The sequence below is a fragment of the Tamandua tetradactyla genome, chromosome 3 (genome assembly GCF_023851605.1).
Source record: "Tamandua tetradactyla isolate mTamTet1 chromosome 3, mTamTet1.pri, whole genome shotgun sequence".
Classification (NCBI taxonomy): Eukaryota; Metazoa; Chordata; class Mammalia; order Pilosa; family Myrmecophagidae; genus Tamandua; species Tamandua tetradactyla.
In genome coordinates this window covers 138,833,344-138,858,863 of record NC_135329.1, presented here as the reverse complement: position 1 = coordinate 138,858,863, position 25,520 = coordinate 138,833,344, and the positions used below count along the sequence as shown (strand labels likewise).

General features: G+C 36.8%; 1 protein-coding gene and 1 pseudogene across 3 annotated transcripts in view; one reads left to right on the top strand and one right to left on the bottom strand.

Moving 5' to 3' along the window:
- The window catches only part of B3GALT1 (beta-1,3-galactosyltransferase 1), a 605,805-nt gene that overhangs the window by 428,081 nt on the left and 152,204 nt on the right, over positions 1-25,520 (bottom strand). The gene's annotated exons all lie outside the window — the stretch shown is intronic.
- The window catches only part of LOC143675772 (DNA excision repair protein ERCC-6-like 2), a 74,021-nt pseudogene that overhangs the window by 39,457 nt on the left and 9,044 nt on the right, over positions 1-25,520 (top strand).

Genomic DNA, 25,520 nt, shown 5'->3' with positions numbered 1-25,520 from the left:
AATCTCTTCAGAAGAGGCCTACAGCTACAGACTTAAAACCCACTTTTGGCACTCTTTATTTTCATTACTGCTTCCCCCCCCCGTCCCCTGCAGCACTTACCATCTCCTAAATACTATACATTTTCCTTATATATTTAGTTTGTGGTCTGCCTCCCCCTAGTTAAACCCAAGCTCTCTGTGGGCTGAGATTCTGATCTGTTTTGTTCACGGTTGCATTCCAATATCTATAATGGAGCCGTGACATAGCAAGTACTTAATAAATAGTTGCGGAATACATGATTATTAATAATAATGATAGTGGCAGAGGCTAACACAAATTGCAACCTGCTAATGGCCAGGCATCACGTTTTACAGTATGCTTTCCAGACACTGTGAGGTTGGTGCTTTTATTATCCCTATTCTCCAAGGGGGAAACATACCCAAAGTTACCCATGTGGTAATGTCAGAACTGATACCCAGACACAGTTCAGTCTTCCCTTGAGTGTCTTTTCTCTTAGTCACAACATTGCACCTACCTTCGTTTAACAGAGAGTCATGTGACATTTGGGTGCTTAGTTTTTTAAGTGTACTAAGGACAGTGCTCACTATTTGTGATAGTTTCCCTGTATGTAGGCCTAATGAAGACATTTCTTCTGGTTTCAAGAACAGTCAAGCTATTCTTGTCTAGGTATCTTGTTCATTTTTATCTTTTGGAAACTGTGAAGTGTCTAAATGTTTGTTTCCATCTGCGTTCTTTAGGAAATTCAGAGAGAAATTCCGAGCTAAGTTTATGCATGCAATGCTGGATGCTAATCTTAACCTTGACTTTATTTTACTTTCTAAACATGCTACCCACCCCCCATACACAGTCCAATTTCCTTTTTAAAATTACTTCGTCTTTTATAGTATATGGTATTTGTGTAATCTTCAAGTCCACCTAGGGAAGAGACAGTATGGGAATATATATATATATATATATGAATTTACTAGATACAAAGAGTTATGCTCTTAGACAAAATTGTCCTGACTTTTTATAAAATTGCCTATTCCTCAGTTGTCCATAGTGTTATTCTCTTGCCTAGTATAGTGTGCTAGAGTCTATAATGAACAGCCATGAGACAAAAAAATTAAAAATAGGTAAACCACAATTGTGTGTAGATTCACTATATACAAGGGATGCGGTACAGGATCTTATCACTTAATACCATTATTCTGTTAAATAAGGAATGACAGAATAAATTTCTGGCATGACTCAGGGCCTGTTATAGACACATATTTTGCCCTTGCTCAAAGCCAGATTTTCTGTCAACCTCTGACAGTTATGCAGGATACCATTACTTTACCTCTTATTTATATTATTTGCTTATCTTATTTTCCCATGACTTCAATTATATATTCATTTTCATTTTTACTCTATAGTTTTATATATTTTTATGTATATATTTAGTGGCAAAAATTCACTATATTTTTTCTTCCCAATGTTGTCTCCTTTCCTTCTCCCCCGTTATAGCTGTTATCAGACTCTATTTCATAGCCTCAAGGGAGGCATGGGGCAGGGCAGAGAAGAGAAATAGCTTGCAAGTATTGCCTGCTTCTGTTCTCCAGATGCCTATATCCTGAAAAGAACTTAAAGGGTTTTGTGGAAGAGGGAAAAAGAAGTGAGAATGGGTATTTGTGGGCAAAAATAATGAGATACTTAAAGATAAGTAGGAAGAGAGAAACTGGAGAATGGCTGATGGGGACCCAGAGCAGCAGGGATGGGTACTCTGGCAGCTCCACAGGGGAGGCAGCCAGACCCCAGAGAGGCCAGATGGAGTGCTTAGATGGGTGAACCACAGGTAGCCTTCCAGAAAATCCCAGAGTCTCAAGTGGAGGGCAGATAAATGCAGCAGAGAGTTGAGGGGCCAAGTATCTGAGATTTAAAATGGATGGCTTCTAATTTTCATGTCAGCTCCTGGGGGTTCAGGATCAGAAATTCAGTTGAATCATGGAACGTACTTCTTAAAAGAATGATATTTTTTAATTCATTCATTTACAGATAGAGATTCATATTCTCTACATATATAAGCCACTTTAAGTTATTTTTGGATCCAGGCACAATATAAACCAACCAACCAGTCCGACAACAGATAAATACAAAACCAACAAGAAAACAAGCAGATAAAACAATATGAATGGAAGCATGTAGAGTTAGAGTGATATTATGTTGAAGTATCATCTTTAAATGATAATGAAATAATCTTGCCATTAAGTACCCTAAGGCTGAATTAAAATCTGTTCTATCAAATTTTTTTCCTGCAAAATGTATTATACATGCTATTGTTAACAACCAACCAATAATTTAATATAAGATATTGTATTAGCCTAAATTATTGGTGAATGGTTGTTGTTATTATTAATTATGTATTTTCAGTGCTGTACACTGGATTTAGAAACAGGATCTTCAGACACCATTTCCTTTCATTTGTTATTTTTTTTAGTTTAGAGATTGGTTACCAAAAAATAGGGAACTGAGCAATAATGATTAAGTTAATTCACATTTTACTATTAAAGTAGTCACATAAACACTGGTCTCCTATGTGTATAGAAAAAAATACTTATTGCAAGCTGATTATACCTCTTTCTAGTGCCGTCATGATTCCATTTCCAATATAATTCTGACAAGATAAGCCTAAAATGTGGCTCACTTCTGTACATCAGGCAGAGCCAATTTTGCCAGGATGTAATACAATAAAATTTGGAATTATCCAGAATACAACAAAATCTGCTTTTCTCACTGATTCTATCTCATAATGCTTCTCTAAGACAATCTGCCTTTGCTACTTGCCCTCTCCTTAAGGAAGTGTGACTGGAAAATGTAGTTCCCATGATACTGTCCTGTTACCTGTACCCACGATTCACTTTCTAAGAAATGTGAGGTCCAGTGTGTATTACAGCGCTTCCAAAATAGCCACTATTGATTTCCGGTTTACAAAAAGTATTGTAAAAAATAAGCTTTCAGGTAGAGTTGTCTTTTTAAAACATTTTAAAAATGTTTTCTTTGGTTAAATGGATGAACTGAAGGCATAATGCTTTATATAAAGGTTATACAAAAACATCTAATGTAGCTTAAGCTTTTAGGCCTAAACTCTCTTTCCCTTTTATTTATGAAAACTTTAGAGGAGCTAATGTCATGGAAAATGACATTTTTGTTTGCAGTCTCCATGGTACGTATCTTTTATAAACATTGTTAGCATTTATGATGTCATCTTATATTTTTTATAAAATTCAAAATGAAGTCAAATTTCACGCTAGAAAAGTATGAGCTAAAATCTTCAGGTTAGATCGAATCTGTATCCTCACATGAGCCTCTGGTAATATAATTTCTGTTCATAGTGAGTTCCTCAACCCACTGTGTTTCATGTCAACCAGACTTAATCTTTGTTACCCTCGGCCACATCAGAACCTTACTTGTTTTGCTTGTTAAGAAGGCAGATTATAGGATCTAACCTCTATTTATTTCAACCTTAGGTGCTCAGTAATCTATTGGGTTCTCTAATGTTCACGCATATTTAACCAATCAGTCACCAAAATCTCCAGCTGCACCCCATCCCACTAGAAATCATCAATGTTTTTGTTTCTACATAATTAGCTAGTAGTAGAGTCAGTAAATATTATTAATTCACTGTACTATTCCACTTCACCTTATTGCAGCTAGACGGTGAAGAGGAAAAAACTGGAACAATAGAAAGCATTTTGAGATGAATAGCCACATGGTCTCAAAGCAAAGGAACCTGGAGTCAGAACTGGAAGAATTAGAATCTTCCCCCAAATTTTAATGACAAGAAAGAAGTACAGGAATAACATGCCAGACTGTAAGTGAGAGAGAGGAAGCTGACTAGAAAGGCCAGCATTTGTGCCACGAGCATTTGGATTTATAGAACTTGCTTTTTGGTCTCCACTGCTTCATATGGAAAAAGACATAAAGATTTATACCACTTAACTATTGGCATGAATATTTTATGATCCCAACATTAAAAGTGAACAGGATGACTTGATAAATATAGGATTCATTATAAGGAGATGGTTATTCGCAATTTATTATTAGTGATCTTTGCTATTTTCTTGCAACAACTTATTTCTGGGGAAGTTATGAGCAATGTACTTTCCAACTCTTTTAAATAAATATGAATTGGATTGAAATTTCTACTTATGTTGACTTTTTTTTCTACTGTGAAATACATCATATTTGGAAATGAGCACATGAAACTTTCCTAATAAGTATAACGTGAATAATAGTGAATAATAGTATGTCAATCTATTGTGACTAATAGTATGTCAATATTAGTGAATAGTATAATGAATAATAGTATGTCAATCAGGTTAAAAAATAGAATATCACTGGCACGCAGAATCCCTCCCCACCCCATGTAATCCTTTCTCAGTTTCAATACTCTTCCTTTGACATAGAGGTAACAAGTATCCTGACTTTAGTACTAATTTTCTTGTTATCTTAATCCTGTTGCCCTGTATGACTTCCCTAAGCATATAGTTTAGTTTTGCTTATTCTTGAGCTTTGTATGGAATCATATTTTGTATCTTCCTTTACGTTCTTTTTTCATTTTGTTTACTCAATGTAATGTATGCAAAATTGAGCCTCTGTAGTATGTGTAATATTAATTCTTTCACTGTAGTTACTACAGAGTTTTCCATTAATTACTCTAGTACAACTTATATATCCATTCCACTGCTGATGAGCTTTAGGTTGAATCCAGTTTGGGGTAATTTTCAACAATGACGCTATGAACATATTTGCTCATGTATTCTGCACTGCATAAGTATGCATTTCTCTAGATAAAAATCTACGAGTGGAACTGAAGAGTCACAGGGCACGCAAATCCTCAATCTCACTAGGTAAGGCCATGCCAACTTTGCAATGTGGTTTTGCCAATTTACATGCTTACCAGTAGTGCATGTTTGTCCCTGAGTTCTTCACTACCTATGTAGATTTTGTCAGATTACTTAAGCTACTATATCTGTTCACTTATCGAGCTATCCATTCCATAATCATTAAGAATGTTCGTTGTCAGTACCCGAAGCACTGGACACAAAGGTAGATACAAAAGACACTGCTTCAGTGTGTCTGTTATAAACTGAAATAATCCTCAGTGCTCTTTACGATTCAAATTTCTATCATTACTATACTGGGCCAAAAATCTATGGACATGATTTTTCAGGAAACAGTCCTACTGCAGAGGTAAAGAATGTAATACATCATCCTGGTAATGATTATAGATCATACTGAATAACAACTCAAATTGCTTCACCTCTATTTTATTGGCTTAAGACTTACATCTTTTATGTAGAGTATTTATCTCTTAAGTCACAGGAAATAATCCCTAGATTGTCACTGTGGAGGTTATAGGTTACACATTTTAGCTTGCCAAGTTACTGATGGAATGAAGAAAAAGTGCTTCAAAGCAGAAAAGAATATATAGCATGCTTGATGTAAGAATAACATTTAATGAGTTCAATTTTTAAATAGGAAGTCTGATTTCACTGAAATTCAATGGACACACTTTTCTGAGGGCCTCTGTTTTTGTATATGCATCTACTGTGTTCATAAGTACAAAATCTGTGCATATAAATCGTGGATAAAGGCAGGAATCATTATGACTTGGCACTCAGATAGGAATATACATTTCTTTTCATAAATGCAGAATGAAAAGGAAAAAAAAAAAGGAACCTGAGAAAATTTGGCACTGAATACAAAATAAAACACTGTATAGCATAGCAATTCTCTTACTCCCATACTAATTTGCCAGAGGAGTTTATTCTGATAACCAAAGTTTGGCAGTGCTCCACCCAGCATGCAACTGGAGAATTATACATCATCAGCAGATGTATGGGAAATTGATTTTTCTGAACTATATTGTTACCCTGTTCTTAATCCCTTAAAATTCATATTATTGGAGACTGAATGCTTCCTTAAAATTAGGTGTCTTTTTTTGTTTGTTTTTTACATTTGGTGTGACTCTTTAGAATTCCATTGTAGACATTTAAACCTATGCAGATTCTCCTGATTACTTTAAGCAACTTGTCACTTCATTATCCTACGAAAAATATGAAAAAATATGAATCACAAAATAACAACCAATGCAATTGTACCCTTCAAAATCACATTAAAATGGTAAGTGGCAACTGCCAAAAGAATGCATCAAGTTCACAGTTTTTTCGATTTGCACTCAATGCAAGACATAAGCAGCAGGATTTTGTCTGACATGGACAAATACTCCGCAGGGTTCGTCAAGTGCCTATCATCTAGAGAGGGTTGTCAGCACTGTTTACAGTCACAAATACAAATTATTTACTGTAGTATATTAGGTAATAGGGCAGATTTATAGTAGCAAGAGAGACTGATAAAACCACTGGCAAGATGTAGCTTGTAGAAGTAAACAAATTAACCAGAAGGAGCAGCTGGGGAAAGAAGTGTGGGCATATGTGTGTGCATTTGGTTAAAATGCAATGTTGACTTCAAAATGATGAGGAAAGAATTCCCTTCCTCCTCCTATGCTCACCCCAAGGCAAAAAAATATAAACAAGATACTTTCAAATTTCATTGTCTGGCTGCTGTTGGAAATCAGGTGTAGTATATGTAACTCTTTTATTATTGCCATAAGTCCACAATCCCTCACAACAACCCTCTTGGCGATAAGAAGGAATGGCTATTGCAAAAGTATAAATTCCCCTTGTCACCTACAGAAAAATGAGCAGGGGATGAGGGAGCTCTAGGACTTACAGACTTGCCTCAGTCTAACTATTGTTTGCAAACACATTTTACTTCATCTTTTTTTTGAAATCACCACACACATGCACACACACGGATATTACTATATAGTACACTTCTGAAAGTTTCAAGTTCTTCCACAGATTACATAATTTTAATTATGTCTTCCCTCTGGCATTTGAGCAGATGGCATTTTGGTGATCAATGAAGCTCCGACATCTGCGCTTCCTTGTATATTACACTAGTCTGCCAGTCCACTGATCTAGAATTACATTATTGACACCATCATTTTTAGATGCCTACAAAAACCAAGTCTTCTGTCACCCTTCCTCTTTTTGTAGCCTGAGAGTAATCCCAAAATCCCTTATATTTTATTCTTAGAGAGATAGTTTGTCTCAAAATTTCTATTTTTTTTTTTTTTTTTACCCCATGGCTTCCTTCAAGACTCATTCACTTATGTGTAGTACTCAAGACAAACTGGAGGGAACACGTCAAAACAAACAAAAAAAAAACTTAATACGTTAAGTGTTTAATACATTGTAGCCAAATGATAAGGGATGCTAAATCTGCTGGGAAGAGATATTTGGGTATTTCAAAGCCTTTCCATCTTACGTAGTGATACTTTTTGCATACGTCTGGCTTTGGTACAGTGCTTAAAACATGTTGTCATATCTACCACCTAATCTGATCTTCACAGTTTTCCTATGAGCTGGGTAAGAGAAGCGTTTATTCAATATTCATTATCTCCTACGTGCCAAGCACTGTTCTTGGCACTAACAATAGAGAGACAAACAAGAAAAAGCTCCCTGTTTTATGAGGGGTTTATGTCATTGAGGTTATTGTTGCCAATCTGCAAATCTGGAGTCAGAACCACCAAGAATTAGAGGTTCACCCTAGTAAGCAGCTGCAGGAATGCGCCTAGTTAACCAGGTGGTCTAAGACCTTTTCTTGACTCTCAGGTTATTCAGGCTCCCGTTTTGACTAGTAGGAAGGACTGCAAAGAACAATGGCATACACACCTTGAGCAGAAATTTTCAGTCTGTTAATTTGAATGCAAACCCTCAGCTTGTGCTTGACAATATATCACGTGTATTTTTACTAGTTCTTTAAACCAAAAGAGTTAAATTTTTAATGTATTGGGGAGAAACACTTTGGGTATATATATCTGGTTTATTGTATTTATTGATCCTGGTGGGGTTGTGAACAGAAAACAAATAAATTCTTTCTCACCAAGTTCCCTTCAACAATCTCTTTAATGTCTTTCTTCTATATCTCTGCCTTTTTAAGTTGCTTTCTGGTATTTTAAAGATCAGACCAGTTTAATGTAATCACTCCCCATTTGTAAAAGTCTTTCTTCTCTCAATTCAGGCTTGACACAGACTCAGGTTCTGCATATGGGTAGGGGGTATAGTCAATTTCTTTACTCCCTCCCCCTGCTTTTCTAGTCCAGTCTTCCAATTCACAATTGGGAAATTCATCTCTCTAATACTCCAAGTTGGAGTGGGAAGAGTGAAGGAGAAGTAAAGGAGAAACAAGTCTCACCTGACTGGCAAATTTATAAGCTAATATCAGTGCCTTGTGGATTCTGACACCCAAATGGTGTTGGTTTTTCCTCCCAGGGTACTTTGAGAGATACTCAGATTCTTCTTGCTAGATGGGTGAGAGTGGGGAATGGGGTGATGTCTCCTCTGGTTGACACTTCTACTTCTCTCCTCAGCCTTGGTTTGCAATAATACATCCCACACGACTCCCTCCTAGAGAGCATCTCACCTCTAAAGGTAGTCCACCCCATGACTCCTGCTTGGTGCCCCTTCAAACCGACCTAAGCCTGACTCCCTTCTTGGAGTTCATACCAGGTTTGCAACAAAAATGCACCTTTGCCCCACCAGTCTCTGAAAGTGCAGTTCATTCCTGTAGCAATACTCTTGGCTCCACTGTTACAGGTAAACCTGCCCAGGTTCTAGGCACTGACATTTACACTTTTACAAGCTCAAGTCCCAATAAACATATCCCCCCAATCTCTACAGACTCAAAGAAAGCATGCCCAGAGACAATTTGGAGGTTCCCCCTCATTTGGCTTCATGAGAAAGGGAAACAACCCTCTGCTCTTGCCCTAAAGAATGAAAATGCCACAATATTACAACTAGCTTGTCATTGTAGAAATATCATCCCTGACATCCCATCTCACTTCATCAACCATCAAGGCAAAAGGAGGTTGATGAGTCAACAGTCATAAATCCAGTTTTTGTACACTCCATTTGAAGAACTGCATATGCAATCTTTGAATTCTCTTTGTAGTTGAATCCCAATAACCCACTAGGCTTAGACTCATCTTTGTCAGCTTTGGGGACTCAGCTGAATTCCTGAGATAGGAAGAATAACATTTTAGCATCCTTCTAATGCTTGGAAAGCTAACCTCTTTCCTCTGTTTGTAGAGCATTGGCTCGCCTCTCTTTTAAGTTTCAATCTTTACTATCCCCTTCATGAAGTTTTTCATAGCAAAGTCTGTGCAGAAAGAGTAACTATATTAAATTCAGAAGAGTTTTTAAGATTTACTAAATATTTTATACTGTGATATTAATTGTTTTCATTTGCTTGTTCCATGTTCCCTGACTTTTTAATGTACATTGAAAGCATCTAGACCTAGACTCTAAATGACAAGCACTGTCCAATTTTCTATGACGATGGAAAGTTCTGCCCTGTTAACCCAGTGTGTGGCATTTTGTTTCATTGTCCCAGTTTATGGATTTGTCTTTGCTTCCTGAAGTGCAAGCCATACCAGCTCTAATACTCTATTTTATGTAGAGCTACCTACTCCTGAGGTATATTAGGAGAGCCCACTTTCTTTTAGTTCATGTTATAAATTTATACAATTTCTGCTTCTTGCTCGTTTTTTGTAATTACTCTTCACTAGTTTGCCAAACCACCCAGCTGCAATCCATTCTTCACCAGTTCAAGTGGAATGTCATTGACATTGAGCTTCAGTGGGTAAGGTAGGGGCACATGCTAGGATTTCATTGGTTACCTATCCTGTCATTAGGAACTACAAATGGCATGGAAGCAATACTGAGGATGATGCACAGAAGTTGTGTAAATTTCAAGTTCTTTCTAAATCTCAGATATACAGAACATTTTAAACTGCTCCTAAAATTTTCAGTTTGATCTAGAGTTTTTTTGGAGTGACGCTTCAAGGGAATGGAGAGAAGTCAGATATCAGTTTCTTGGAACTAATCTCATAGAAGTTATCCTCTCAAGCTAATAAAGAATCTTTAAAATCCTCAGACCAAACTCCAGAGGCAAAATATGTTTTGTTTAATACCAACTCTTCTGATTATAAGGGTGACATCAATCTAGTCTGATAAATGTATATGATGTCATATTTTTTTGGAATATGCTGGGAAATAACATTATCATCAGACCTATGAGTTTTGACACAATTAGGCCCAAGAGACTGAGTAAAAGCAGTGAGTAGAAAATGGCAAGCACAGTAATCATTGTGCATTTTCAGAGTTGAGAAGGTTGTAAGATGCAACCAGGTGTATTAAAACACATTATTTCAGGTATGATTTTAATATATCCCATTCTGAGCATAAATGATGATATGAATAAAAGCAGACTGTCCCACCTCCCTGACAACCATCCCAGCTGCTTTATCCCATGTCACTCTTTCATATTTTCTAAATTCCTGTGACACTTCCTGTTACTATTACACAATTTAGCAATTGTGTGATGTCTTCTACTGCTGCCTCTCACATACAGAGTTAGTTTATGGATGGTGGCCATGCCTCATGAAATTTTCTATATTTTTCATAGTGCCTAGCACAGTGCTAGAAAACAGAAGGCAGCTCACAAATGGATGTTTATTAATAGTAAGTACAATTCCAACCAATTTTGGGAAGAAGAAACTAAAATTTAAAGATTGATATATTTTATGGGCAATTTCATCAAGCACTAACACATAATTTCCTCACGGTAAGGTGTTCTATGCGTCAAATAACGAAATGTTAATATTTTTGCTTGATTGCATTTAAAGTAAGAGTTGCTCCTGATAGGTTAAATTCTGGTTCTTATTTATTAATTCTTTATTTGATAAGATTATGGTTCTCCTTTTCGTTTAGATACATTTTCCTGAACTATGGGCAAGATGTATTTTTCATACCAACATAGCATTCCTAAACCAAGAGGTCTCACAATCACTCTCCTAATGATTTTCTTTTTCTGGTATAAAGACAAAACAAAACAACAAAAAAAAAACATTTGACATGCAAAACAATCTCATTCACGCAGCGGAGTACTAACTAATATGACATCAGCACCTATGGGCTAGGGGGTGTCTGTTCCATGCATACTTACAAAGGCAAAAGTATAGCACGCTCTGCTAAATGGAGCAAGAGCCTTACTGTAACTTCTCCCTTCAGTCCAGCCCTTTCCATCCCCTCACTCAGATGGACAGAAAAGAGAAGAGGAAGAAAGAAGAAATTGGGAAGGTGGGTTCAGATGCAACCTTTGACAAAATCACAGTCCTGTTTCTAAGAAAAGAATGCTACAAAGTACAATTTCAATTTTATAATTATCTTTAGAATCTTTGGGGTCTATGGAAGACTGTGCAATGCTATTCCAGACAAAAGGAAGTAGGTTTTCTTTGTCATTGAGGCAACTGGCTTCTCTTCTTGTAAGTTCCCTTCAACCATAATAGCAAAACACCAGCCCTCCTCTTTTGTCATCCTCTGGTTTCACTCATAACTCCCACCCCTACTTCAACTTCCTCCAAGTTATTAAGGTCATTAGACTTTACATCAAGCTATTTTCCTTAATTAAGCCATTGCTTTTAAATCCATGCCTAAGAAAAAGTAAAAACAAACAAACAACAACAACAACAAAAAACTCTGAGACATTAGAGAGTTAATCTACAGACTACTGGATCTGAGTTTCCAGAATTGCTAGAAAAGCATAGAGAAGGGTATGTGTCACTTTGGGTGTCAGCAGCCTGATGGAAACCATAAATACAAGTGATTCCTGAAATTGCTTTCAATCAACTATTCACTTGTGACTAACCATAATTCTTGAGGTCACTTCTTGATCTTGAGTCAACAAGTCCTCAAATTGTCCAGGAGAACCTTGAATACTATTAGTTTCTTCTAATACCTAAGAGAGTATTAAAATGGAATAACCAATGGAATGGATATTAACTTTAAATCAGAAACACTTGGGATTATCCCTTGATTGGCAATTGATTGACCATGAAAATCTGGCCAGGTGATGTACTCACTCTGATATTCACTTTCTTATCTGCAAAAGGGGAATAAAATGTATCTCTCATTAAGCTGCTATAAAATTAAATGAGATAATACATCTAAGACATCTAACAGATAAACACTACAGAAGTACATGTTAGGAATCTGTCCCCCACAAAAGCATGCTTAGGTTCCAACCCCTGGTCCTGTAAATAGGATCTCTGAAGATGTTATTAGTCAAGGTGTACCCCAATTGAACAAGGGTGGGCCTTCATCCAAGATGGTTGAGGTCCTTTTAAGCAAAGAAGTTGGACATGGAGGGAGAGAAATGACAGGGAACAGCCAGAAGCTGGAAGTACACATAACCCAGAAAAGAAAGGAGAAGACGTGCATTGCCATGTGATAGAAAAGCCAGTCCTGGAATGCACAGTCTCAGACATAAATATCACCTTGTCATTGACTTGATTTTATACTTCTCCTAGCCTAAAAACCATGAGACTATAAATCTCCATTGTTTAAGCCATCTCATTGTATGGGATTCCTTTTGGCAGCCGACAAACTAAAACAGTATGGATTTTATTTTCCTTTCTAAAGCATTAAATGAACATTCACTTTGAAAAATTACTCGTAAAAAATTAAAACAAATTTGGGCTTTGAATTAAGGGAATATACCTCTACTACTCATACCAAAGGCTACAGTGATTGCTAAAAGAAAAACTGTGAAAATCTGGTGCAGGATCAATTCATACTGAATGAATTTATAACACTCCAACTCATTAGTAGCCTTAAAGAGCGTTGTTGATTGATAGCTTCCAACAGTGTTTACTGTGGGCATTGCCCTATGTTCATAAGAGTGACTATGCATTTATTTCAAATGTAATGAATCTTAATATTACTTATGTTTAAGATTCCACAGTGCGTTTAAATGCTTTTATGGAGAAAGCACACTTTATTCCTTCACATTGAAATTTAGGATTTGGCATCTTTAATTTATTGTGGATCTTGTAAAAAAGCACTGAACAAATACAGGGCCCCACAGTAAATTGTGTGCAACTTGAGATTGAAGTGATACAGAGTGAACCAAAAAAATGACTTGTATAAAGTAAATATTATAACTTAATTGGTTACTTGCTTCTTATAAGTAAGAGATAATTAACAAAAGTAAATTTTGCATCTGAGTGGTTATGTCACTTGGTTAGAATTGTATGGTCAGTCAATTGTCAGTTCATAATCCAGGCCCAAGTCCTTTGACTCAAAATTAATATCCTTCCATCTGCTGTATTCTACTAAGAAGTACTTACAGGGAATTAGCAACACTCAGGGTTTTCATGGAAAGTTCTAGGGCTCACTGAATCCATATTGGGCAAAAAGAAATTGCCTTCATTGTTTATCTACATGCAAAGCAAGACTGTTCTTTGAAAATTTGTGTCTCTTCCCCTTTATACAGTTCTTTTATTTACTAAAAGGTATATTTAGACTTAACCTATGTTATGGGGTGTTGTGAAAATTAACTTGTAGAGTCAACTTTTAATCATTCATGTTGATAAAAATATCATAAAATATGTACAACAGGAACACGGACCAATCAAAATAGATATCGTCTGTACTTAATAATCACCACAGAGAGAACCACTTGATATCTTACCTAGAAATAAAAACTTTATTTGTTCCAATTTTTAATCAGTGCTACCAATTCTTAAAGCCATGGAATTAGATGTAGTACAATAACTTACTCTGTAAAGACAAAATTTTTAAAATGATGTTGGAAAATGAGAAATCAATGTAAGCATAATGTTTAGGTATTAGTAGTACATCTTTCTCATTTCGTTTTCATTGAAATTATCCCCTAACATTAATGTCCTGTTGCTTCCATTAACTGTTACTAATTAGACTAAAGGAGGTTGGCTATATTTTCCCTACTCTATCAGATAATTGATACAGAATTTATTTTCTGAAAAAGAATACAGGAAGTAAAACTATTTTAATTTTTCTATTATTGCTTTTCTTTGTTCATCTCTTTTGAACCCATTTACAAAATTAAAATAATATGTCATTAAATGAGGAGTGTCAAGAGCTTGGTTAAAGAAATACAGAAGACTGGTTGTTGAGACATTTCTATTGTAAGTTTTATACCTGGGGCGGGCCACGGTGGCTCAGCAGGCAAGAATGCTTGCCTACCATGCCAGAGGACCCAGTTTCGATTCCCGGTGCCTGCCCATATTAAAAAAAAAAAAAAAAAAAAAAAAAAAAAAAATTTATACCTGAATGCTCTTCAATCATTCTATAGAATCACTCCCTGCTGGAAGCTACCGCAGTAAATACCTATATAAAAAATGTTCTTGGTATAATATATAATATTCCACAAGGGATCTATGCACTAGCATAACTTTCCAGAAATCTGCAACCTCCAGATGGGTCCCTGGACCAGATAAGTCCTGAAGCCTAGGGCCAGCCTCTCCAGAACATCAGATAGTTCCATCTTCCTACCCCATATCAGTGACAGATCCTTCCAACATGAAAAAGTTAGAATGGCCATAGGCCAAACACTCCTAATGAGAGGGACAGAAAGATCAAAGGTGATGATGGAGTTTACAGAGAAGATAGGACTTAACAAATGAATATGAATGCTGAATCATTAAATTGATATCTCTTTTAGTCTCGAGTATCTAAGATCAGCGAGAAGTGAAAACCTAAAATTGGGGAATTGTAACCCACGTCAAACTGAAATATGTTTTACAACTAATTGTGGTGCTGTGCTTTCAAATTTATTGATTTTTTTTGTATATATGTTATTTTTTTCACAAAAAAGAAAGAAAAAAGTCGATTGTGGTGATGAAATATTTATGCCCTCTAGCCTCCTATATTTTGGAGAGCTAGAAGGAAAAATCTGAGAGGATCGTATGGTAGCCCATGACAAACTCTGGGAGCTGTTCTGTAACTTCTTGGTGAAGAGTGCTTTGAAAACTATTGCTTTTCTATTTCTTGCTTTGCTTATATGTTATACCATATAATAAAAAAGTAAAAAAAAAAAAAAGAAACAAGCAAAAAAGAAACAAACAAACAAGCATTTGTAATGCTTGAAAAATAAATGGAAAAATAAATGGAAGGTCCTACAGAAACATGTCAATCCCTCAAAATGGGCTTATTGATTAGATTGTTGGCTTTCAGTATTTTGTATCATTAGCCACACAAATACATTTTCCATCTTGAATGAACACACACATCTCAATATTAAATCCTAAACAATATTTTGCCAATATTATTTAGGTATTTATCTTGACGGGGGAAGATACCAATGTTAAATATATTAGTAGGAGTAAATAAACTGAATATACCTCTTTTAAGTTTATGACGATGATCATAATAAACAAAATTAGAATGCATGACTTTTAAACCACCAGGAAAAAAAACAAAACTTGAACTATTCCAAGAATTCAAAATGGATAAAAATTAAAAATGGTAGCATAAAATGTTAAAACTACAGACAAGTAGACAAAGCTAACTCCTAATAAAATAGTAATGGTAATATATGTAACGGGTTATTTTTTGTCATTTAAAAGAGTCCTTCAGATGGGATTTTAAAAAGTAGATTAAAAAATAAGTGAGATTTAAAAATAAAAGACATTAAAACTATGAAAATAACAGAATAGGAAAAGATATATCAGGCAAATACAAGTCCCAAAAAAGGTGAAAACATGGAATCATTCTCATAAAATTCAGTCTTGTTCTTTGAACAATGACATGCTATAGGGCGTTAGAACAGGAATCAGACAATCCTTTATCTACCAGAGCTGTGAAAATGGAAGCAAATCAGATTTGGGGCATCAGGCTCTTCATCCATAACATGTGAGGTTTTTTGATTCAGATCTCTGATAAGAACCTTCCTACAAGTTTTAATGTTCTCTCTCCTTAATACTTTTATTAAGTATTTGCTTCCAGGTGAGCAAATTGCACTGAGTGCCCTAAAATGGCTTTTAAAATATGTGTTTTACTTAAAAAATATTTAAATTATACTAAAATTTAAAAAAAATGAAAATATTTCCCCAAATACCATCCATCTTCACCCAGTAGCTGCCTTATTTTCCAATGTTTCTTTCCTTCTACCTACCTATCTATCCATGCTTATATATGTCATTTATTTAACCATATTTATTAAGTATAATTCTATTATTTGAGTCCTTAGAGTATATAACTCTTTATGGCTTTCTTAGCCTTCTCTGGGAAACAGATTTCTTTTTCTTTAATTTCATAGGAAGTTCAATTTAAATCATGGTAAAAAACACACTAAGATGTGAGATAAATTAGATTGTATCAAATCACACAATATATCTAATAACATAAATTACACATAACAAGGGAAGGCACAAAAAAAATCTCATGATTAAGCAATTCTACAGCTCCAAATGTACCTAGGCAAATAAAAGCTCTTGTCTGATAATGTATCAAAGACAGTCAGATTTTCTTTATCTTGGTCTCATCCTGCTAACACGAACTTCCAGATCATATCCTTTCCTTATAAGGAATAATACCGCCTTAGCTTCTGACCCATCAGCCTGGGAACCTGGGCTCATTATAATAATATTTTTTAAAATAGCATTTTCAAATGTATTCTTATTATAGCATTTGGAAAATAATCATTGCTTTTTTTTTTTACATGGGCAGGCACCAGGAATCGAACCCGGGTCCTCTGGCATGGCAGGCTAGCATTCTTGCCTGCTGAGCCACCGTGGCCCGCCCTAATCATTGCTTTTAATAGTTAACACCAACAGCTCTCAGATGCTTAATGTTTTTTAAAAATTCCTAATGTAAACAAATTGGATATATTTGGGATTATTGAAGGCGTTTCCCATATAAAGTCCTTTAAATAATAGTAGTTTAATAACACTGGTATAGAATAAAACATTTGGTTTTCATATAATTGACAGCTACTTTATACTTACAGATACTCAAATTACTGCATTTGTAAACTGGCTACACTTATAAGAAATCTCAAAATTATTGCATAAAAGTTATTACAATTATTATAGTATATTATGCTTACTCATCAGGCCTACAATGAAACGTTCACAAAGTGCAGTCATGCAAAGGGTCATCCTGTCTGTCTAAGGAGCAGAACACATGTATCACTGGTAGTAACAGTGAGCATGAAAGGATTAAAACACTGGTTTATTGATATTCAGGGCTTTTTTTCCTGCACTCATAATACAAAAATGAGTTTATGAATTACCTATGTATGCAGCATACACGATTTGAAAGTTGCTCTTTAGCTGTCATAACTCAGTAGAGATAAAAGGACAGCAATTAAACAAGCATCCTAATTATCATAAACTCCAAGGGATACATGAACAGAGTGCCAGGAGACATTCGTTCATTTTCATGCCAGGTTGTGGCTTATTTAAGCATAGTACAAATCATCAAAGCATTTAAAATCCATGCTAAGGTAAAACACCCTTGTTAATGGAGAAGTGTTTGACCAAACTATCCTGAGTGAAGAATGACTGTGCATCAAACATCAATTTTCTCTGTAAAAAGAGAACTTACATTATAGTGAATGTATTCACACTGATTGTGATGCAGCTTCACAATTCCAAAAGAATTAGTCAAGTCAGTAATATCAGCCAAAGAAGACCAAACAAACAAATTGTACTAAATAATGAAGAAACAAAAACAACAAAATAAAACAACCTGCTAATTTATTGGACTTTTCTCCAGTGTCTGTGACACTCTGACTGTGACAAAATACTTCCTTATATTGCCCTGGAACCTTTTATTTAAATCCATCTGCCCTCGCCTCTTGGGAACAAACAAAAACCTCTAAACCCTTTTCATGAACAGATCTTAACTTTAATGCTTTTTAAAAAAAATCTTTTCCTCCCCATTCACTCCCCTCACATTTCAAGATAATATTATTTCCAGCAAATCAACTCTTCTTCATCAACCTGGTTTCAAGTTCTTTCCGCATCGAGTTGTCTGCGTTATGAATGTGCTGGTTTGCATGGATTCCAGTCTGATCATGGTGGTACAGATTAGAGCAGGGCTTCTACTCTCTGCTTCTAGCCACTCCTCTTACAGCCATAACAGATTATGTGGCCATATCACAATACAGATCACTTTAGTCTCTGGCTTCACATGAGCTAACGAAAGCCATATTTGTGCAACTAGATTTTTGAGTCTCTATAAAAAAACATGCTGCTATTTAGCTGGATGGGAGTAAGGGTGGGGAATCTCTTCATTATTCCATATATGCTTCCTAGAAATTCTTTGAATTCTGATTGCTTTGTCAGAAGTGCCTTGTCTTGAGCTTCCCAATACATTCGATTCATCTTCCAGTCTCACATCATGGAATTATGACTAGCTCTAGAACTTCAGAAATCTCACTTCAGGACACCTGCTTGCTGGCCAATTGAAATGCCACAATGAATTTACTCTCTCACAAGGGTCTGGCCACTTCCATCAGCACAGTGGTCAAGAGCAGGACTCTGGCCTGGGATGGCCTAATCCTTAATTCAGGTCCCCTGGTTGGGTGTCGTGAGGAGTCATTTAAACTCCCAGTGTCTCGTTTCCTCATTTAGAAAATGGAAATAATAATATGTATCTCATAGGTTTTTCTTTCACCTGTGTGAGGATTTATTCAATTAAAAAGTACTCATTCTAAGCACCTAGTATACAGTAAGCCTTATTAGAGTCTTGGCAACTAACTCGCGGCCTATTTCTTAAAAACAGAGACTAGAATAGTGGTCTATCTATTCTATCAGACAATGCTTTTACAGAATGTATTAGCTTATGAACCACCCTGCTTAAATGCATATTCCAGGTTCTACCCTGATTAATTAGGCTTTTTGAATTCTTGCCCCCCAAATGTATGGTATGTGGACACATAAGACAATCCGCAGAAATATTTTTATAAGCATTTCTATGTTTTTTGTTGACATCTCCATTATTCATGCAAAGCAAATAAAGTTTATGATCTTTGAGAATTAAAATTTGTATAACATTAATGATAAAAGTAATTAGTAGGCAGAGCTGTGTGTCTTGGAGATGCCACCCTGAGGGCAAGGGGAAGGGGTCACCATGCCCACGTCCTCCCTGGCGGGACCTGAGTCGACTCGGGAGCCGCTGGAAGGCTCACACAACACCCTTGGGCTCTGCTGCTTCCTCTGACACCGCCATCCACTTCTCCCCAGGCCCCCTAAGCCTCTACCTTTGCTCCCACCCGTCCACTGTTTCAGGCTCCAGGGGGGCCATGTGCAGAGAGCAGCGGGAGGTGTTGCTGGCCATCTCCTCCTCGCTGTACTCCACAGTGGGTCAGGTGTTAAATGCCGCCAGCTCCTCCCCCTGGCCCGACGGATTCCTCCAGTCCCCAAGCCCCTTGCAGAAACCGCTGGCAAAGACAGAAGGAATCCAGGAGCAAGATGCCTTGCCCCTGCTCCAGACAATGTAAAAACCCTGTGAAGAAAAATCTACCACAATGGATGAAAATGGGAGGGAATTTGCAATCATCTTATATTCAGATTCCTTAGAAGGGGAAGCACCTCTTAAAAGTAAAATCTGTTTAAGATTGCTCTCAGAATTTTATGTTTGATGATGAAGTTTCAGGAAAACCTTATTTCCCAGATGGAAAATTTCCATCACCTGCTGTTGCTTTTAAGTTATCTGAAAATGGAGACTGTATTCCTCATACTATTAATATTTTTAATACTATTAATAGGTATTTGAGAGACTACCAAAGTGAAGGCGCCCAGTTTCTCTGTGGACACTACATCCAAGGAAGAGGGTGTATTCTTGGTGATGACACAAGACTTGAAAAAACAGTAATGGTTACTTCATTTTTGGCTGCAGTTCTGCATAAAAAAGGAACTCGTGAGGATACTGAAAATAACAAGTTAGAATTTTTACTGAGAAGGATGAAAAATGAACCCCCTTCTTGTACAGCAAAAACACATTCTTAACAATTGCTCCTTTTTTCTGTCCTTTACAACCAAAAAGATGAATTGGACACCTGGGGATATTTCAGAGTCACCATTTACATGGTAACAAAAAAAGACAGTGAATCGATTCGGGTAAGGCAGAGGAAATGTGAAATTGCTTTAACTTATAAAACATTTATGCTGGATGAATTTAACAGTTTGGAATGGTCAGCCATCACTGTGGATGATGCTCATAGAACCAAGAATCCAAAGGCTAGAATAACGGAAGTTATGAAAGCTTTAAAACACAATGTCTGGGGCAGGCCACGGTGGCTCAGCAGGCAGAACTCTTGCCTGCCATGCCAGAGACCAAGGTTCGATTCACAGTGCCTGCCCATGTAAAAAAAAAAAAAAATAGAATAAAATATTGCAATGTCTGCATTGACCTCACTGGAACCTTTCTTCAGAACAACATGAGGGAACTGTGGTGTTTTATGGACTGGGCTGTGCCAGGACAGGTGGGTAAGAGGATCTACTTTGAGAAGCAATTTTCTGACCCAATAGAACATTGTCAGAAACACAAAACAATGAAAAGAGAACTAGCTACTGGTTGAAAGGCCATGAGGTTTACAAAAAAGATGATAAGCTGGTTTCTCAGGCACACCAAGACACTTATCAAGGATCAATTGCCTAAGAAGGAAGACCAGATGGTGTATTGTTCCCTGACAGAATTTTGAAAAGCTGTCTATCGATCAGTGTTAGAAACAGAAGATGCAACTTTGATACTTATGTCTTTTGTACTTGTAGAAATGGCTAAAAAAAAAAAAAAAAGAATAAAAGTTTGTTATTATAAGACCAATTCATATGGTTAGACAGTAAAAATCATGTATTTCAGTTACTCTGCAGTCACTGAGAAGGTAGCTAACTATGCAATCTCCTTCAGGCTGCTAGTACCTCTAAACAATAGGAAACACTTATCAAAAACATATGTGGGGGGGCAAGGTCGTGGCATAGGGATGTGTGAGATTTAGTTTGTTCTCTAGGGCAGCTACTAAATGGCCAGGAACTGTCTAGAACAACTGTTTGGGGAACTTCTGTAACCAGATGCACATCATACACCAGCCTGGAATAGGTAGAAGAGCTCAGATCACAGCGCAGAGTTGTAAGCAAAGTATTCCATGCTGTGAAGGCTGAGACCCCATACCCACTGGCACTGCAGGCTATCTTGGAGTGTGTCTCATGTGGGAGACAAAAACTTTCTACCGGGAGTAAGGGAAGGTGAGCTCAACCGACTCCAGTTGCAGACCTGATTAACAAATTTAGACTGCTAAATATGAATTCTGGTTCTGAAAAGGATTCTTTTTACTTTTCTTTTCTCCCCCCCCTTTTATTTTTCATTTCTTAGCTTAGCAGCTCATTAAAGAAAGCAGCATTCTCAGCTTTCAGTATTGCCCTAGGCCATGAGATTTTGGAATGCCTGAGAGGCAGAGTAACTAATCAGATGGAGAGAGTTTCCTAAAAGGCATATTTTCCCAAAGAAAAGGGGAAGAGGCAGGGTCCAACACAAGTGGTCACTCTCAATGAAGAGAATTTAGACCCCAAGGTCTGGGATTGTAGCAGTTTCATCCTACAAAAAGCACAAACCAACCTGTCTAAGCCACAGTGTCAACTTACAAAAAGTGGAACCCAGCCTGTCTCAAAACTTTCCTGTCAGAGGGGGAAGGAGAACTGCTGGAGAGACCTGTAATTTTGTCAGCCTGCAGAAGCCTGAAGAGCGGCTCCACCCACAAAAAAAAGGGGGGGAGGGCAAGGCCCAACCCAGGTGGTGACTGTTATTTAGAGAATTCTAAATAACCCCAGGAGCTGGAAAACAGAAAGTTTAACCACAACTTCAACCTCAGCCTCTGATTCAACTATGTCCCTTGCAGTGACAGGGTCTGCTGTGAATTAAAGGCACAGTACCACTTTTCAGTGGTGGGGTGCAGCGGGCTGACAAGTGCCATCTGCTGGGCAGGAAAAGAAACACAAAGAATTAAGAGGCTTTACAGGAAAGATTAGCACCCTACTGGGTCTCATCCTCAGGGAACCTTAATACTGAACACATCACCTTCATGAGTCCTGGGCTTGTCTTGGTTAGGGAAATCTAACTGGGGTTGATGTTATCTGGGGAGACCCTCTTCTCAGTGCCAGACCTTTAGGTAAAAGCTACTAGAGGTAACAAAAGGAATGCTAAAAACATAAAGGTAAAAACAAAACAAAATAAAACAAACAGCAGATCATTCTCTGAGGAGTAAGAGGAAAGAGAAAGCTTATTACTGGGGGTGAAACAACTGCACACACACAAAAGGCCAATCTCAACAAAATTCCATATAAGCAGAGAAAAAGCCAGAAAAATAAGAACTGAAAAATTCTGATCAATTAAAAAGCAGCTATGCTGATCTTTATTGATCAGAATAAATTGATCAATAAAGCCAGATGCCTAGATACCAGCAAAAAATCATGAGTAATAGTAGGAAGAAAAAGATATGGTCTAGTCAAAGGAACAAACTAATACTTCAAATGAGATACAAGAGTTGAAACAAACAACTAATTAAAGATGTTCAAACAAATCTTCTAAATGAAATCAACAGGTTGAAGGAAAATGTGGCAAAATAGATAAAGGATATAAAGAGGACCCTGGATAACGATACAAAAGAACTCAAAAGCTTGCAGAAAAAATGGCAGAATTATAGGAATGAAGGACACAATAGAAAAGATGAAAAACACAATGGAGACATACAAAAGAAGGCAGAAGAAAGGATTAGTGAACTACAGGACAGGATATCTGAACTCCTACTCACAAAAGAACAGATAGGGTAAAGAATGGAAAAATATGAGCAGAGTCTCAGGGAACTGAATGACAATATGAAGTACACAAATATACATGTTACGGGTGTCCCAGAAGGAGAAGAGAAGGAAAGGGGGACAGAACGAATAATAAAGGAAATAATCACTGAAAATTTCCCAACTCTTATGAGAGACATAAAATTACAGGTTCAAGAAGTGCAGTGTACCCCAAACAGAATATTTCCAAATAGACCTACTCCAAGACACTAATCAGATAGTCAAAGACATAGACAAAAAGAGAATTCTGAAAGAAGCAAGAGAAAAGGAACCCAGTACTTATAAGGGACGCTTGATAAGACTAAGTGTGGATTTCTCAGCAGAAACCATGTAGGTGAGAATGGAGTGGCATAATATATTTAGGATACTGAAAGAAAAACAGTGCCAACCAAGAATTTTATGTCAGGAAAAACTGTCCTTCAAAAATGAAGGAAAGATTAAAATATTGACGGACAAACAGATGTTGAGAGACTTTCTGAACAAGAGAACTGGTCTACAAGGAATACTGAATGGAGGACTACAGGCAGGAGGAAAAGACAGGAGAGAAAAGTTTGGAGAAGACTGTAAAAATGAAGCTTATCAGTAAGGGTAATTAAAAGGGTAAAAAGAGAGAAAAAAATAAGATACAACATATAAAATCCAAAAGACAAAATGGTTGAAGGAAGTACAACCTTTACAGTAATAATATTAAATGCTAGTTTAATATTTAATTAATGTTCTAGTTTGCTAGCTGCCAGAATGCAATATACCAAAAATGGAATGGCTTTTTAAAAAGGGGAATTTTTTAAAAAGGAGAATTTAATAAGTTGCAAGTTTTCAGTTCTAAGGCCAAGAAAGTGTCACAATAAAGCAAGACTATAACAATGTCCAAACTAAGGCACCAACAAGAGGTTACCTTCACTCAAGAAAGGTTGATGAAGTTCAGGGTTTCTCTCTTAACTGGGAAGGCCTATGGCAAACATGGTGATGTCTGCTGGCTTTCTCTCCAGGTTTCTTGTTTCACGAAGCTCCCTCAGTGGCCTTTTTCTTCTTCATTTCCAAAGGTCTCTGGATGCATGGGCTCTGTAGTTCTTGTGGCACTCTTGTCATTCTTTCGTGCTGCTCTGTTCTCTCAGAATCTTAAGTCTTTTCCAAAATGCCTTCTTTTTAAAAGGATTCCAATAAACTGATCAAGACCCACCTGGAATGGGTGGAGTCACATCTCCCTCTAATACAAGGTTAATACCCACAATTGGGTGAGTCACAGCTCCTTGGAGATAATCTAATTGAGTTTCCAACCTACAGTACTGAATAGGGATTAAGAGAAATGGCTGCCTCCACAAGATGGATTAGGATTAAAACATGGCTTCTCTAAGGTGCATAAATGTTTTCAAACCAGCACACTCTCCAATCAAAAGACATAGAAAGGAAGAATGGATAAAAAAAAAAAAACAGAATCCATTTATATGCTATCTACAAGAGACTCACTTTAAACCCAAGGACAAAAATAGGTTGAAAGTAAAAGACTGGAGAAAGATATTTCACACAAACAACAACCAGAAAAGAGTGGGGATAGCTATACTAATCCAAGAAATTAGACTTCAAATGTAAAACAACTGAAAGAGACAAAGAAAGACACTATGTATTAATAAAAGGGACAAGTCATCAAGAAAATATAACAATCATAAATATTTATGCATTGAGCCAAAGAACCCCAAAATACATGAGGCAAACACTAGAGGGAGCAGTAGACCCTGGTACAATAATAGTTGGAGACTTTAATACATCAGTCTCATCAATGGATAGAACATCTAGACAGAGGACCAATAAGGAAACAGAGATCTTGAATAATATGATAAATGAACTAGACTTAATGAGAATTTATAGAATATTGCACCATGAACAGCAGAATATATATTCTTCTCAATGTTCATGGATCATTCTCCAGGAAAGACCACATTTTGGGTCTCAATAAATTTTAAAAAACTGAAATTATCAAAAACACTTTATCAGATCATAATGAAATGAAGCTGGAAATCAATAACAGGCAGAAGGCTGGAAAATCCACAAATACATGGAGGCTAAACAATACAGTCTTAAAACAACCAATGGGCCAAGGAAGAAATTACAATAGAAATCAGCAAATATCTTGATGCAATAAAAATATCAAAATTTATGGGATGCACCCAGAGTATATTAAGCAGAAAATCAAAAAGTATTCTCTCATAATTGGGAGAAAAATTATGGAGCCATTAAATTTTACCAGTGGGGAAACCCTAGATACTGCGCCAAACGCTAGGGACACAAATCAATAGACCAAGCCCTTAATCTTAAGTCTTGCTCTTGTGAAGCTTATGTATATAGTGGAGAAGCTTAGCCTACTATAGGTATGCCTAAGGGTTACTTCTGGAGGACTCTTTTATTGCTCAGAAGTGGTCTCTCTCTAAGCCCAACTCTGCAAGTGAAACCATTGCTCTCCCGACCATGTGGGACATGACATCCAGGGATGAAAGTCTCCCTGGCAGAGTGGGAGATGACTCCCAGGGATGAGCCTGGCCCTGGCACCATGGAATCAGTAATGCCATCCTGACAGAAAGGGGGGAAAGAAGCATAACAAATAAGGTATCAGTGGCTGAGAGAGTTCAAATGGAGTCAAGAAGCTACACTGGAGGTCACTCTTATGTATGGTTCAGTTAGACATTGCTACCTATGATAAATTGCCAAATCCCAACCAAAGCCATTCTTGCCAATCCTAAAGAATTCCTAGGGTAT